At 50.8% G+C, this 14,140-nt stretch overlaps 1 pseudogene; it reads right to left on the reverse strand.

The window, feature by feature from the left end:
• Positions 1 to 1,402: 1,402 nt before the first annotated feature.
• Positions 1,403 to 7,171, reverse strand: LOC143657342 (retinoic acid receptor gamma-like; annotated as a pseudogene).
• Positions 7,172 to 14,140: the final 6,969 nt, after the last annotated feature.

Below are 14,140 nucleotides of genomic sequence, written 5' to 3' on the forward strand. Positions count from 1 at the left end.
CGGTGGCATTATTCACAATTGGGAAATGATGGATGCAACCCAAGTGTACATCACCTGATGAACTGATAAAGAAGATGTAGTATTCCAATATAATGGCTGCTCTGTAACATGGCAAGACATGTGGCTGCATCTCTTGGTCTTCATGACTTCCTCTGGGATCAATTGATTTCAGTTGCTTGCTTCAGTGGATTTCTGTCTCCTCTCTCCATATTCATCCCTTTTAGGAAGGACTCTACTAACAGGATTAAGACCAAACTTAGTCCGTGCTTTACCTGAATAACCTTATTTTTAAAGCCAATCCTGGACATACATGCCAATCTGTTGAACAAAGAAAGAAACTGTGACAGGCAACCAGGGAAAAAAAATCATTACCTACCAGCAAGAACAGATTGAAAAATGATTTTTCAGCAACATTGAAAGCCTGAAAAAAAAGGTGTGCTGAGAAAAAAACAGTCAGTGTAGAATTCTGTACCTTGTAAATGCTTTTCACTTAAGTGAGGATTGGTTGTCGGTCAGAAACTATTTTTGCTTGTCAAGAAGTCCTTACATGGAATGATCATATGGTAAGAATGTTTGTGTTTATATGTTTTTATGTTTAATAAAATTTTTTAAAAAGTGTCTTTATTTCACTCAGGTTCTTGAAAAGAAGGAACATTAAATAGGAATGGTGAGTAAAGACAAGACAAGACATTTTAAATATAAACACTGATGTATGAACCTGTCTATTTTGGTAGCCACTCATCAAATGTGGCTATTTAAAATAAAGTTAAAAGTTCACTGTCTTTGTTGCATGAGCTGCATTTCAAGAGTTCAGTGGCTGCATGGCCAGTGGCTATGATATTGAACCACACAGGGAAGGGACATTATTTCCACATGGCAGAAAAGTGCTAGTGGTCAGTGCTTGAATAAAGCAGTAACATGGTTTCATATTTTGGAGGCTTAAAGAAAGTCAAACTATATCTAAAATACAGGACAAATAAGGCAGATGTACCATATAAGGAAGTGATGAGTTGAAATCTAAGGTTATCTCTAGGAAGGGTAAGAATTAGAATCTAAGTTTAATATGCTCAGTAAAACTTCTAATATAACCACTAAAGATAGAAGCAATGTATACTAAACCAGAAAAAAAATGGGGTGAGGAGGGCTGGAGCCCAATATGGAAGGCCAGAAAGAAGAAAACCTAGAAAAAGTGAACTGAATGGAAGGCAAAAGTAAGATGGTAGGATTAAATGTAAATCCAAATGAAGCTGATGAGATATGGGTGAATTTTATGGTGTGTGAGTTAGTATCAATAGAGCTAGTAATAAAATTTTTATATTTTCTGAACTCTCCAGCTAGGAGACTGTCGTGGAATTTCCAACAAAGCAGTTTAGTACTGTTTGCAGGCAGCACCCCAAAACCATCAGGAAGACAGGCTGAGAGGAAAAGGGTGAAGGTCCATGAGCCAGTACTGACAAGAAGGACCAACAGACAGGACACTTCAAGGTCGAAAGCACTGCCAAAGAAAACCTTTTATCGGTGAGAGGTCAATTCACCTTAAAGTCGAACCCTTAAGCATTCACCAATATCATTGCTTTCAAATCCATAACTAAACCATCCACAGTTACAGGGAAAATTGACAGGTCACAGTAAAAGTTGGAGGCTTTTAATTTCTAGGAATCTATGGCCAGCAGAGGGGAATCAGCTGGGTGTGGAAGATTCAAATGATATCCTTTACAAGCTTGACTAAGGAACCTCGGGCAGTGCACCTGTGGACACGAATATGCCTTCCTAAATGGGAGTTTTTATGATGATTCATCACCTGCTAGTCCAGAAACAGAGCGTCACAGATTCAAAGAATCAGCATCATGCAAACTACAGTATCAGACCTTGTCACAATTTTAAAATAAGCTTTTTACATGCAGTTTTATTGAGATACACTCACACTCCGTACAGACCATCTGAAGAATGCAATCACTGGCTCACAGTATCATCACGAAGTTGTGCATACATCCCCATGATCAATTTTGGAATATTTTCATTACTCCAGGAAGGAAACAAAAATAGAAAATAAAACCCAAATCCTCCCATAACTGTTATCCCTCCCTGCCCCATTTACTGATGGTATTGGTGTGGTACATTTTTAACTGTTAATGAAAAAATATTAAAGTATTAGTTAGCCATAGTCTGTAATTTGTAATAGATACATTTCCACCCATGTATCCATTATTTTTTAACACTTGCTCCCCTACTATTTATTTATTTTTAATCCATATGTTTTACTCATCTGTACTACCATAGATAGAAGGAGCATCAGACACAAGGTTTTCACAATCACACAGTCACATTGTGAAAGCTATTTCATACAATCATCTTCAAGAAGTGTAACAGCTCCACACTTTCAAGTACTTCCCTCTAGCCTCTCTAACACACCTCAGACTAAAATGGGGATATCTATATAATGTGTAAGAATACCCCCCCAGGATAACCTCTTGACTGTGTTTCAAATTTCTCAGCCACTGACTTTTTATTTTGTCTCATTTCCATCTTTGCATTTTGGTGGAGAAGATTTTCTCAGTCCCTTGATGCTGAGTCCCAGCTCATTCTTGGATTTCTGACCCATGATGTCAGGGAGGTTTACACCCCTGGGAGTCATGTCTCCTGAAGAGAGGGGGAGGGCAGTGAATTTGCTTGCAGTGTTGGCTGAGAGAGAAATTGGCCACATCTAAGCAACAAAAGAGGTTTTCTGGGGGTGTTGATGCCCTGGAGGTCCGTGATCCTCATGAGCATCCTTGGGAAAATACAGGGCTGGCTGGGCTGCTGGCACCAGGCATATAGCTTCAAGCCTTCCAGAAGTGGCTCCTGCAGCTTGTCCACCTTTTCAGGTTTCTCCAGGTCCGTGTGAGCTCCACAGATGAGCAGATGATGCTGAACAGCCCAGTGTGAGCATCATCCATCTCCAGAGGCAGGAGCTGCCCAGCAAAGGCAAAGATGAAATCTGTGAGGGACCCAAAGCTGGCATTGTGCATCTGGGTCTGGTTCAGGGTTAGCTCATCACAGAAGATCATGGCATCCCACTCTCAGGTATACTGTGTGCAGATCCTCAGCATCAAGATGTCCAGGCAGGCAGCCTTGAGCGGAGTGATCTGGTTGGCAATACTGAGTTCTATAAAGTCAGACAACCTCCACCATCTTAATGATGCACTTGGTAGCCAGCTCACTGAACTTGCCCCACAGCCCCAGACCCAGCTGCACCCAGCAATCAGCACTGGAGTTTGTGGTCTATGCATTTGCCCTGCTGGCACTGTGAGGGAAAGGCCCCCTGATGGGCTTTGCTGATCTTGGTGGCAGACTGTTCTATCTGGGGGCTCAGTTCATAGTTGTCAGGTGACCTTCCTCCTTCACCTCTTTCTTATTATTTCATTCATTCCACACAGTTTCCTTGGACATGCCCCCTTTGAAGTACTTCTGTAGCCAGCAATGCTGGCAGTAATTCCAGGTCACCTTGTTGATTATACCGTTTTTGTCATGGTGACATGTACATCATGTTCTCCTGGATACTGCAGTGGAAGTAGCCCTCGCAGCCTTCGCAAGAGCTGATCCCATAGTGGTAGCCAAAGGACTTGTCATTGCACATGAAGCATGGCTTGTAGACCTGAGGAGTAGAGGGGTGAGGGTGAGCTCATGTTCTGCCTCACACTGACAGAGGGGCCATCTCCTTGGGGAGGCCAGTCTGGCCCAGGCCCTGAAAGCTGAGGCTCAGCATATGGACAGGCAGAGGCCCCCTGAGTGCCCATGGAAAGATAAAGGAGATGTCAGCTCCTGGGTAGACAGATCCAGGCCCCAGGGCACTCCTTATTGATGGCCATGGCAGCTGCAGTGTGGTAGGCTGAGTCTCCTAAGGGCTTCAGTGGGCATGCGAGGTCTTCAACCACCTCCCATGCCTATGCCTTCTGCCCCAGCCTGTGGCCTCCAGGCCTGCCCTACCTAGCCTGTCCACTGGCTTTCTGAGAGTTATGGATGGGAAGGGAGGGGGAAGGAAGGCCACAGAGTCCTAAGGTTTTGGCACTGCACAGGTGCTGGGATGGACCATCAAAGTGCCAGGGATAATGGGGGACTCTGGGGGGCCATGGTGCTAGCCTGAGACATTTCTGGGGCCTCTGCAAGCCCCCCTGCCCACATGACCACTCTGAAATATCTGACACGTTTTCTACCAAATCACACACTGACCCTACAGGTGGTGACATGGAAAATATTTTCCTTCTTTTTCTCCCTTCCCGCTCCCAATCTCCCTCCCCATTCCCCATCTCCCTCCTGCCCTTGCTCCTCCCTCCCCCGCCACCTGTCCCTGCTAGATGAATTCCTGCCCCACTTCTTGTACCAAGGAAGGGGGTCCAGGGAAAGGCAGGTCTGCACTCACCTCCGAGTCCTGCACCTCTCCTGGGTTCCCAACTCTGTGGCTAACCACCTGCTACTGCTCTTCCAGTCTCAGGGTGCAAATGTGTCACCAGTCCAATGTTACCTGGAGGAGTACACTGGCATGGTGGGAGCATGGGAGAATTTCCTGGAGCACATGGTGGCAACTGTCGAGGAGGGCAACCAGGCCGGGGTAACCCTCCTCGTGTTCGATTACCGGCCCTTCCTTTCCACCCAACAAGTCCTGGACAGGGTGTCCAAAATGTGAGCACATGTTCATCCTCAATCTCACAAGAACTCTGGCATGTATGAGCTGAATATCTGAGGGAGGTCATTGCAGCGTCTTGCCTCAGTTTCCTTCTTTTGCTAGTGGGCTCATAGCAGGACAACCCTGCTGAGGTCAGAGTCAGAACTGCATGATGCAGACCTTGGAAACTGCTTCCCCATGCCAGACTCTCTGGAAAGGAAGCTCCCCCACCGAGCCCTCCTCGGTGGGGAGGGTTTCTCAATGTCTCCAAATTTCCTTTCCATGTCAAGAGGCTCTGCTCCAAAGTGATCTTTGGAGTCCTGCATTCCCATTCGAAGGAGGTTTGAGATTGCATCTAAGTGCATTCAGTCCTCAGTATAGCCTGAGTTTGGAACGCTGGGGGCTGGCAGAGGAGCCCCAGGCCTGGCCAGTTATCTGGGAAGATGCAGCTCAGGGATCATTCATATATCTTCATCAAAGATCTCTGAAGAATAATCTAAGCACAAGCAATTTGAAAGGCTCTTGGCCTACTTCATTGAAGAAAATTTCAAAGTGCTTGGGGCCTTGTGTTTGCCTGAGATGGGGGTCAACAGCAGTAGTAGATGTCATCAGTAGGGACACAGCCAAGAAGGTACATGTGACACACCCATATCCCCTCTAGGTATGGCGATAGCTGCACTTTGCGTGACAGGGATGGAGGAGGCCAGGAATGCCTAAACAAGTGAGTGAGGTCCGAGTGAGGAGAGAGGGGCTCCTTCCTGACAGCCCAGGATGGGACGTGGGGGCCGGTGCCAGGAGTTGACTGGGCATGTCCCTGAGTCCATCTCATGATTCCCATGTGAGTGCAAAGATCTGAGCTCCATCCCCTGCAGGGTGACAGAACTCAGAGAAACCCATAGGAGAGTTCCTGGGGCACTGGGTGCAGAGTGCTCCCCGGGGCTCAGAGCCCACTCTAGATGCACCCAACTCTGCTGCCCAGCCACCATGCCAGCAGCGCACAGACAAAGATCAGGAGGTGTGGGGAGAATGCAGCTCACACATCCATCACTCCCCAGTCCTGTGAGCCTGGCTGCGGGTGGCTGCAGTGGGCTGTCCCCGTGCCCTTCAGGGACCATGACAGTGGGAAGAGGAGACCCTCACATGGCTGGCAGAGAAGGAGGCATGGCTTCAGGGCATGACTGCAGACTGAGGTGACGTGATGGCCCAGGGGGACCTGAGGCAGGGGACATACTCTGTTCCCTCATCAGGCAGTTGATGAAGCTCCTTCTGTGTACAAGTGCAGTGCCATTGACTGAGCAGACACAACCTCTCCCTCTCCTCATGTCAGTTCTGTTCCAGTGGGAGGGTGCCCATCAGAGACAGACAGAAATAGCATGTCTGGCTTGTCTTGCCCAGGAGCCCCGCACCCGGGTGGGTGGTCACCAGAAAGCAGTGTGGCGGGAACGGTCGTTCCTCACGCTGTGTCCCCGTCCACCCCCAGCATATTCTCCTGCCTCCTGCTCACCTGGCTCCCCGAGATTCCTGAGGATTTCTGCGAGCCCCCAGACTTTCCTAGTCTCAAACAGCTGGTGGCCTTCGCCCAGATGGTGCTGCCTGGGTCTACACTGGAGAGGCAGGCTCAGGTCCTCCTCTCTGAGCTGGAGCCCTCAGGGCCCAGAGGGACCCAGACACAGGGTGAGGAGCATGCAGGTAGGGATGGGTGGGGCGTAGAGGAGGAGGTGGGGGTCACAGGGACAGAGTCCCTCTTTTGTCTGTGGGCAGGAAGCCAAGAGGGGCATTGGCCTCCTCCTCTGAGCATTTGCAATCTGGAAGACTTTCTGAGGGTGGTGTCCTTGGGGGAAGTGGAGCAGGTAGAGACGGTACAGGCTTTTCTGGGACGAGAAAGTTCCTTAGAAAACCAGTTCTGTTGTTTCGTCTTTCTACCTCTTGGGGCTCTTATGTGAGACCCAGAGTTTCAAACCACTCTAGTGCCCATTCAGGGCCAGTTCCATCGTTAGCAGCAGAAATCATGTCACCTACAGTGCAAAAGGCAGCTGTGACAGCGCCTGATATGCCACCTACCGACGTGGAACCCCCGCGGCCTCCAGAGCTCCTTCCACCTTCTCCGACAATCATCACTCCAGCTCCAGAGAGGGAGACACTTCCGATACCACCTGCCTGGCCATGTCCAGAGGGTGCATCATCCCCAGATCAGGAGCCGAAGCTGGAGACATCACCCGCTATACCAGCAGAGCTGGCGATGGCTCTGATGCCAACTCAGTTGCCACCCTCAGACCAAAAACCTGTGGCTTCTCTTGATCTGGCACCTGCTGCCTCACCACCTGAGGCACCCACTGAGCAGCAGGAGGCAGACCAGGTGCCACCTGCAGTGCCATCTGTTGAGCTGCAGTCAGCGCCAGCTGTCGCTCCACCAGAAAATCATTCTTGCTCTTCACGTGGGTGCTGAGAGCAGGGGCTGAGGGAGCTGAAGGCTCCCGTCTTGGTGTTCCCTACCAGGTTGCTGGCAGAGCAGCTCACCCAGATGGACATGGTGAGCAACTGGGCTACTAAGGGGGGAATGCGATGGACCTTTTCTGGCATCTGCTGTCCCTGAATTGCCATTCCCAGACCTGGGGTCCAAAGATCTGGGTCCAAATCCCAACTCCACCATTTTCTACCCTGGTGACATGGGCAAGTTCTTCATTCCTAAGGCCTCATATTCCCAGCTGGAGAGGACATCACAGGACACTGCTCTGACCATGCATGTCAGAGCACGGGAGTGCAGACAATAAACATCTTAGCACCAAGGGGAGCTGGTCAGAGACTGGCATGTTGTGGGCAAGAGGGGAATATCAGATGTGCAGCAGAGTCCAGGGCTAGCCCAGCCATCTGTCCCAGTGGCCTCCACGGCCTCCACATGCATCAGACATGATGTGTCCTGGACATGAGGACAGGCTCCACACTAAAGTCCGGGATGTAGTAGCAGCAGGGGACACGCACGTGAATGAGATTAGAGGGAGTCACGCAGCTGTCGGGAGGTGCACAATGTGCTCCCTGGGCTGCATCCTCGGCATGTGGGGTTGGAGCCCCCGTCCTGTGCTTGGCGGTGGTGAGGAAGGACTTGAGGAAAATGCAGCTCTCTCCTCCCTGCCAGTATAAGGGTCTGGAGTTTTGCAAATGCTGAGCATCCTCAAGGAGCAGAGAACCAAAGCCAGAGGCCCCTTCATGGCCTAAACCACAAAGTCCATCTGCAAAGCTGCTGATTTGCAGCTGGTGGACTGGGCAGTGGCCTGCAGATGGTGGGCTCTGCGTTGGGTGGCTCAAGGCAGTGTGACACTCCTGCTCTCCACAAGAGCTGTTCAGGAAGGTGGTAGCTTTCGATTGTGCAAGCCATCTCAACCCTGCACGCAGAGAAGTTTGAGGAGCACCTGGCACCCACCATCCACGCTACCATCATCCAGATGCACCGCATGTCCAACTGTGTAATAACCACCTGCCTCGATGACCAGAGCATGACAGCCTCAGACACGGCCAGGATCCTGGAGCACTGGATAGAGGTGGCCAGGGTACGCTGTGGGCGAGCAGGACCTCCCAGCCTCCTGGGTCCTGGGTGTCACTCTTGGCTTTGATCAGCTCTCAGGATTGGAATCTGTGGTCCAAGTCACTCCCTGAGCCCCAGCCCTGCTTGTTTCCTGGCACAGTCTTTTCCTTGCCTGTCCCAAGAGTGGAGCACTCACTTCTTACCTCTTCTCCTTCTTCAGCTGGAGCTAAAGCTCTCCTCCTTGAGTTGTGTCATGGGCTGGGCACAGGCTGTGCCCTTGGGGTCTTTCTCCACGTCAGAGTCATCCAGAAGTGGAGATGCCAGCTCATTCCCCCTTCTCAGCTCATTCCTTTCTCCTTCCCCAGGAATGCCAAGTGCTCCTGAACTTTGCATCCCTTCACGCGATCCTCTCTGCTCTACGTAGCAACTCCATCCAGCACCTGAAGCAGACATGGAAGGAAGCTTCCAGGTGGGCTGGCCCTCTCCACAGCAGCCCCTGGGGGAACCAAGGATCTTGCCAAGGCAGGGCATTGTCCCTCCAGTAGCCCTAGCCCTGCTGGATGGCAGCACCTCCTGTGGCTGACAATAAAATGGGTGGGGTATCTGAATCCCTATGTGACCTCAGCAGTCCTACCAAGAAAGAGAGTGGCTGACCTGTCAGGTAAAAGCCAAGCCTTGGAGGAACGTTTTGAGGGTTTTATCCATGGCACTAGATTGCTTTGTCCAACCCAAATCAAAATGAGATAAGAAGACATCTCATTTGACATGGGAAATGGTTCCTCTATAATATGGAGGGTTTATTGACCCTCAGTTTCCAACCCATTCATCCAGGACACTGGGATCTGTGAAGTCTGAAATCAGATGGGTTTGCACTCACACCCATTCTTACCATCCCCCAAACATTCTGTTCTTTCTCCTCCCCAAAGGGACAGCGTTTATCATTTGCAAATGATGAGTAAAACCTCCCAGAAAAGAGAATTGCCAGGCCAGGTAAAGTGGAGGCTGGTGGTGGCACCATGGTGGGAATATTCCTTGAAAAACTCCTGGCTGGTCTTGTCTAGACTAAGAGGGGAGAGGTACTTGTTTGGCTAGCCACTGTGCAGGGGCAGTTCGGGGGCAGGAGGCACTGGTCCCTGGATATGGTAGAAGTAGCTGGGCCATTTCAGGAACAGATAATAAATGGAAAGGTTTAGCCGGTGTCCTTCCCACCTGTAGGATTCTCCTCTGTTACCACATTGGCGGTGACATATGTCCCAGCTTGGGATGAGAATTGTTTGAAGGATTTCTGAAATTATGTCCGTTGCTGTGGGGACATAGAGAGTTCTGGCCAGAGGGAATTTCCTAAGGGGGTCCTTGGTGAGGAAAGGCATTTGGCATGGCCTAGGGCAGTGATGGGGGTCAGAGACTCCAGTGGGCTCAGGATGGCAGGACTGGACAACCACAGCTCCAGAGCCGCCTCCTCCTTCTCCCTGCATGGCTCACCCCACTGGGTTGTCGGCCACAAAGCATGAGGGTGGGAAACCCACCCTGGGCAGTGGTACTGAGTGCTGAGTTGACTTCAGCTCGCACCAAGCTAGGCAGGGCCAACCACTCCTCAGACTCCCAGCAGGACCAGGGGCAAGTGACAGCCCTGTGGGCCTCTGTTCCTCATGTGCAAATGCTGTGAACCACGCTGTGCTGCCTTCCTCACAAGGGAGCCCACAGGGGTTCAAGAGAGCACAGGAATGTGGTTGAGCTTTCCTCTGGTTCTGATGGGAGAAGGTGCTGGAGAGAGCACCTGGACAACATTATGGAACACTCAGTTGTCTGGGGCACATTTCATGCCTGCACTTGGCAACACAGGAGACTCAGGGTGGCCAGCCCACTTGGTCAATGTCACCACAGGGAGTGCTGCTCCTCGGTTGCCTCCAGTCAGGGCTGGCATTGATGACAGCAGCATTTCTGTCAACTGACACCTCCAGGCTGCAAACCCCAGTCAAGTGGGCTGATGGGGTGGGGAGGATGGCTTCCCTGACCTTGTCCACCCTGGCAGGAGGGATCTCTAGGAGTCCAGCAGGGAGGTGATAGCAAGGAGAGAGAAAGAGAGGCCACTGTGGAAGAGAGTGAGGGTACCTGAGGACACCGAGGGTCAGGGTGGGGTTGGCATCCATGACTGTACAGGGCTCACTCCTTCTTGCACCACTGCTTTCTGTGCCCCGAGCCTGGGAAGCCTCCATTAGATGTGCCATTGTCTGGACCCTGAGATGGAGGCTTTACCAGGTAGTATATAGGAGGCCCTGACTGTTCGCAGTCAAAGGAAGGCCTTGGTAGAGCCCAGTTGAAGATGGATCTGGGAGAGACGGTTGAGCAACCTCATAGTGTTTTGTGATTTGCCAAGAGCCATCGCTGGAAGGTGACTAGCAGTGCTTTTGTGGTCCTAGGGGTTGGAGGGGAACTCAGTTGGGTGGCTGAGAGCCCCAGATGTGGCAGGGTGAGGTCTAGGTGGGGGAAGGGGAATGAGAGAAAGAGACTTCAGGGTGGGGGCCTTGGGTGGGTTCCAGCAGGCTTGGGCACTCCACCTCACACCTGATGCCACTGTTTTCCCCCAGTCCACCATTCCCCACCTGTGGATGCTCCTGTCAGAGCTGCCCTCCCTTCAGTTAGCTCCCACGGACTCTCAGGAAGTGAGTAGGACTTGGGGCCAAGAAGAGGGTGTCGAGTCCCATCAGCATAGGGAGAGCCCCTCCCTGAGCCTGTGCTCTCAGCCCAGGTCCCAGCTCATCATAGGAGCCCTGGGAGCTAAGGCATCATGTCCCCCTTCCAGCCATAGGCCTTGTCCTCTCCCACATCCCCTCCTGGCTGAGCTGGGCACAGACTGTCCCTCAGGTGTGGGCATGGGGGAGAGTGGAGTCGGCCCCTCCATGTGAACTGCTGCTGAGTCCCTTCCTGCCTGACCCACAGTCTCCCCATCTGCATTCAGAGTGGTTAGGCTGGAAGGTCCCTATGCCTCTGCCCAGGGCCCCCTGTTCTGGCGCCCAGATTCCTGAATAGGTCTGAGCCCTGCGAGGGCTGGCCTGGCCCTGGTGGCCCCTCCCAATAGTGCACAGGAGAGGGTGAGGGGGCTGGTCAGGGCCTTTTGGAGCCTCTGCTGATGGACCTGACTTTGTGTCTTGCAGGGGAGATTGAAATTGACATGGGACTGAAGGTGAGAGGCTGGGGCATCACTGCAGGGTTGAGGTGCAGGAGAGAGGGTCTGACTCACAGGGCATGTCCATTGCTCCATCCACCTTCAGTTTCTCACCAGGAGAGTGTTTCACAGAGAGGTAGAACTTCCCCATGGGGTTGGGGAGTGCTGCATCAGGACATTTCCCTGCAGGGGGTCTGTGAGAATCCTGGGCTGAGACCAGGGAGGCCTTGGATGAGAGTGCAGGGAAGGAGGAGCTCCTGTGACCAAATCCACAGACCCCAGCTGCAGCCCTGATCCCACCCAACAAGGCCCCTGGCCTCTTCTCCATCTTCTCTTCCCTCTGCCCAGGAATACAAGGTCATTCCAGGATCAAGTGCCTTCAAGAGGATGCACCTACATTCACTTTTGGCCCATGGAGGAATTTAGGCCTGGTTTGGGGCCGTGGATCATCAGTTCAGCGAGTCTGAGTGGTAAGGCCAGGGCAGAAGGTAGCAGCAGCAGGGCCCCGCCATGAGCTGTGACTTTCTGTAGCCTCACAGCAGCCCTCTGCACTGTAGCTACCATCTGTCTTGTGAGCGGGAGCCCCTGGCCCTGTTGGCCAGCAACACACTCGATGCCCTAAACCTCCCAGATGTTGTCAAGCCCGGAACGCAGGGTGAGTTCCCTTTCCAGGCTGGCAGTAGTATCTGCCTCAGGGCTCAGCGTATTTTTGGACTCAGCATTGACTGAGGGTGTCTACATTTTAGTGTTGGGGACCCTTCTCTCCTGATCAGCACTGTGACAGCATCATGACCCCATCGTTGTGGGCCTGTGTGTCCCACGATGGAAATAGGAGATGCTGAGAGATCTCTCTGGTGCCTGCGGTTCAGGTCTCCCATGGCCTGCAAGAGCCGTTGGCAGGGTGGCCCAAGCACTGAGGGCAGTATGCACAGGAGGGAGCGGATGGGTCCCTGGCACCGGCCCCAGCTTAGGCGCCCTTTTGTCCAGACCCCAAGATCTCAGCGCTGAGCCCAGCTGCAGTGGGGCCTCCCTGCCCAGTGTCCGGCTCCAGCTTGGATGTGACCTCAGCAGTGGCGTCGGAGCTGTCTCACTCCCCAGACTTGAGGCTGATGCCTCCCAGTCTGACCTGGAAATGAGTGTGGGCCTCATCTCCAAATACCCTGATGGCCAGGAGAAGCAGGCGTCTGCCCATTTTTTTTCAAATTTGTTTTATTTTATTTTTATTTTTTTCAATTCATTTATTAATTAAAACAAATCTAACACATGAAATAAAACATAAACATAAATAATCAGTAATTAACAATATCATCATTTAGTTGCATATTCATTTGTTAGAACATTTGCATCCATTCAGAAAAAGAAATAAAAAGACCATAGAAAAAGAAATAAAACAAAAACAGAAAGAAAAAAAAAGATTATACCTACCATACCCCTTACCCCCCACTTTCACTGATCACTAGCATTTCAAACTAAATTTATTTTAACATTTTATCCCCCTAATATTTATTTTTCTTCCATATGTTCTACTCATTTGTTAACAAGGTAGATAAGAGGAGCATCAGACACAAGGTTTTCACAATCACACAGTCTCATTGTGAAAGCTGTATCATTATTCAATCATCCTCAAGAAACAAGGCTACTGGAACACAGCTCTACATTTTCAGGCTGTTCCCTCCAGCCTCTCCACTACATCTTGACTAACAAGGTGATTATCTATTTAATGTGTAAGAATAACCTCCAGGATAACCTCTCAACTCTGTTTGGAATCTCTCAGCCATTGACACTTGTCTCATTTCACTCTTCCCTCTTTTGGTCGAGAAGGTTTTCTCAATCCCTTGATGCTGAGTTTCAGCTCATTCTAGGGTTTTTCTCAACCCCTTGATGCTGAGTCTCAGCTCATTGTAGGGTTTCTGTCCCATGTTGTCAGGAAGGTCCACACCCCTGGGAGTCATGTCCCATGTAGACAGGGGAGGGTAGTGAGATGGCTTGTTGTCTTGGCTGGAGAGAGACCTGCCCATGTTTAGGGGAAGAAAATGAAGAAGAGACCCCCTCCACCCTTCTTTGCAGGAAGAAGAAGGGGCTCAAATGGTCAAGGGGCTGCTCATAAGTGGCCCTGATGCCTGTTGGCCTTAGGGTCACCCTGCCTGTCTCCAGGTGGTCAGGTGGCTTAGCCATCTCCAGGAGACTAGGACAGTCCAGGCAGCCACTTCCCTCCCACCAGTGACCCGGAGCCTCCTAGCCCCAGGCAAGTTCCAGCCCTGAGCCTTTCCTCCTGCCTGGCATGACCCTACCCCCTGACAGGCTCACCTGCACTCCAGATCTTATACTGCCCCCTTGCCCCCCAAAATAAAAGATGTAATTTTAGATGAATTTTGAAGTGCATGATGGTATCTTGTTTTCACACTATTGTCAAAACCTTCCGGGGCATGTTAGCCTGCAGTGTAGGGGGATCTTCCCACTAATATAAGGCACTGAGTTAGAGTAAAGCCAGGACTAGCTCACAATTTTGCATCCTAGTTATCAAAGTAGAGAAGATGACAGGGATCCTAATGCCTTTGCCCTCCTTTATGCTCATTCTTTTAGTGTAATCATAAGGGAATTTCCTTAGCAGGTGTGGAAATTTTAGGCACATACAGGCCAAAATATCTAATTGTTGGCTATTAGACAAAATTGTTCCCAATTTAATGAATTCCCCAGCAGAATATTCCTTTACAATGATAGTTTCAGTTGCTGACTAAGAAGGGTTCTTAGAGAGGTTTTGCATGGGTTTGACTGTTTGACCTTTTGCTAATACTTTAATTGCATTGGTTAT

This window comes from Tamandua tetradactyla, chromosome 2 (assembly GCF_023851605.1).
Source record: "Tamandua tetradactyla isolate mTamTet1 chromosome 2, mTamTet1.pri, whole genome shotgun sequence".
In the NCBI taxonomy this organism is placed as follows: Eukaryota; Metazoa; Chordata; class Mammalia; order Pilosa; family Myrmecophagidae; genus Tamandua; species Tamandua tetradactyla.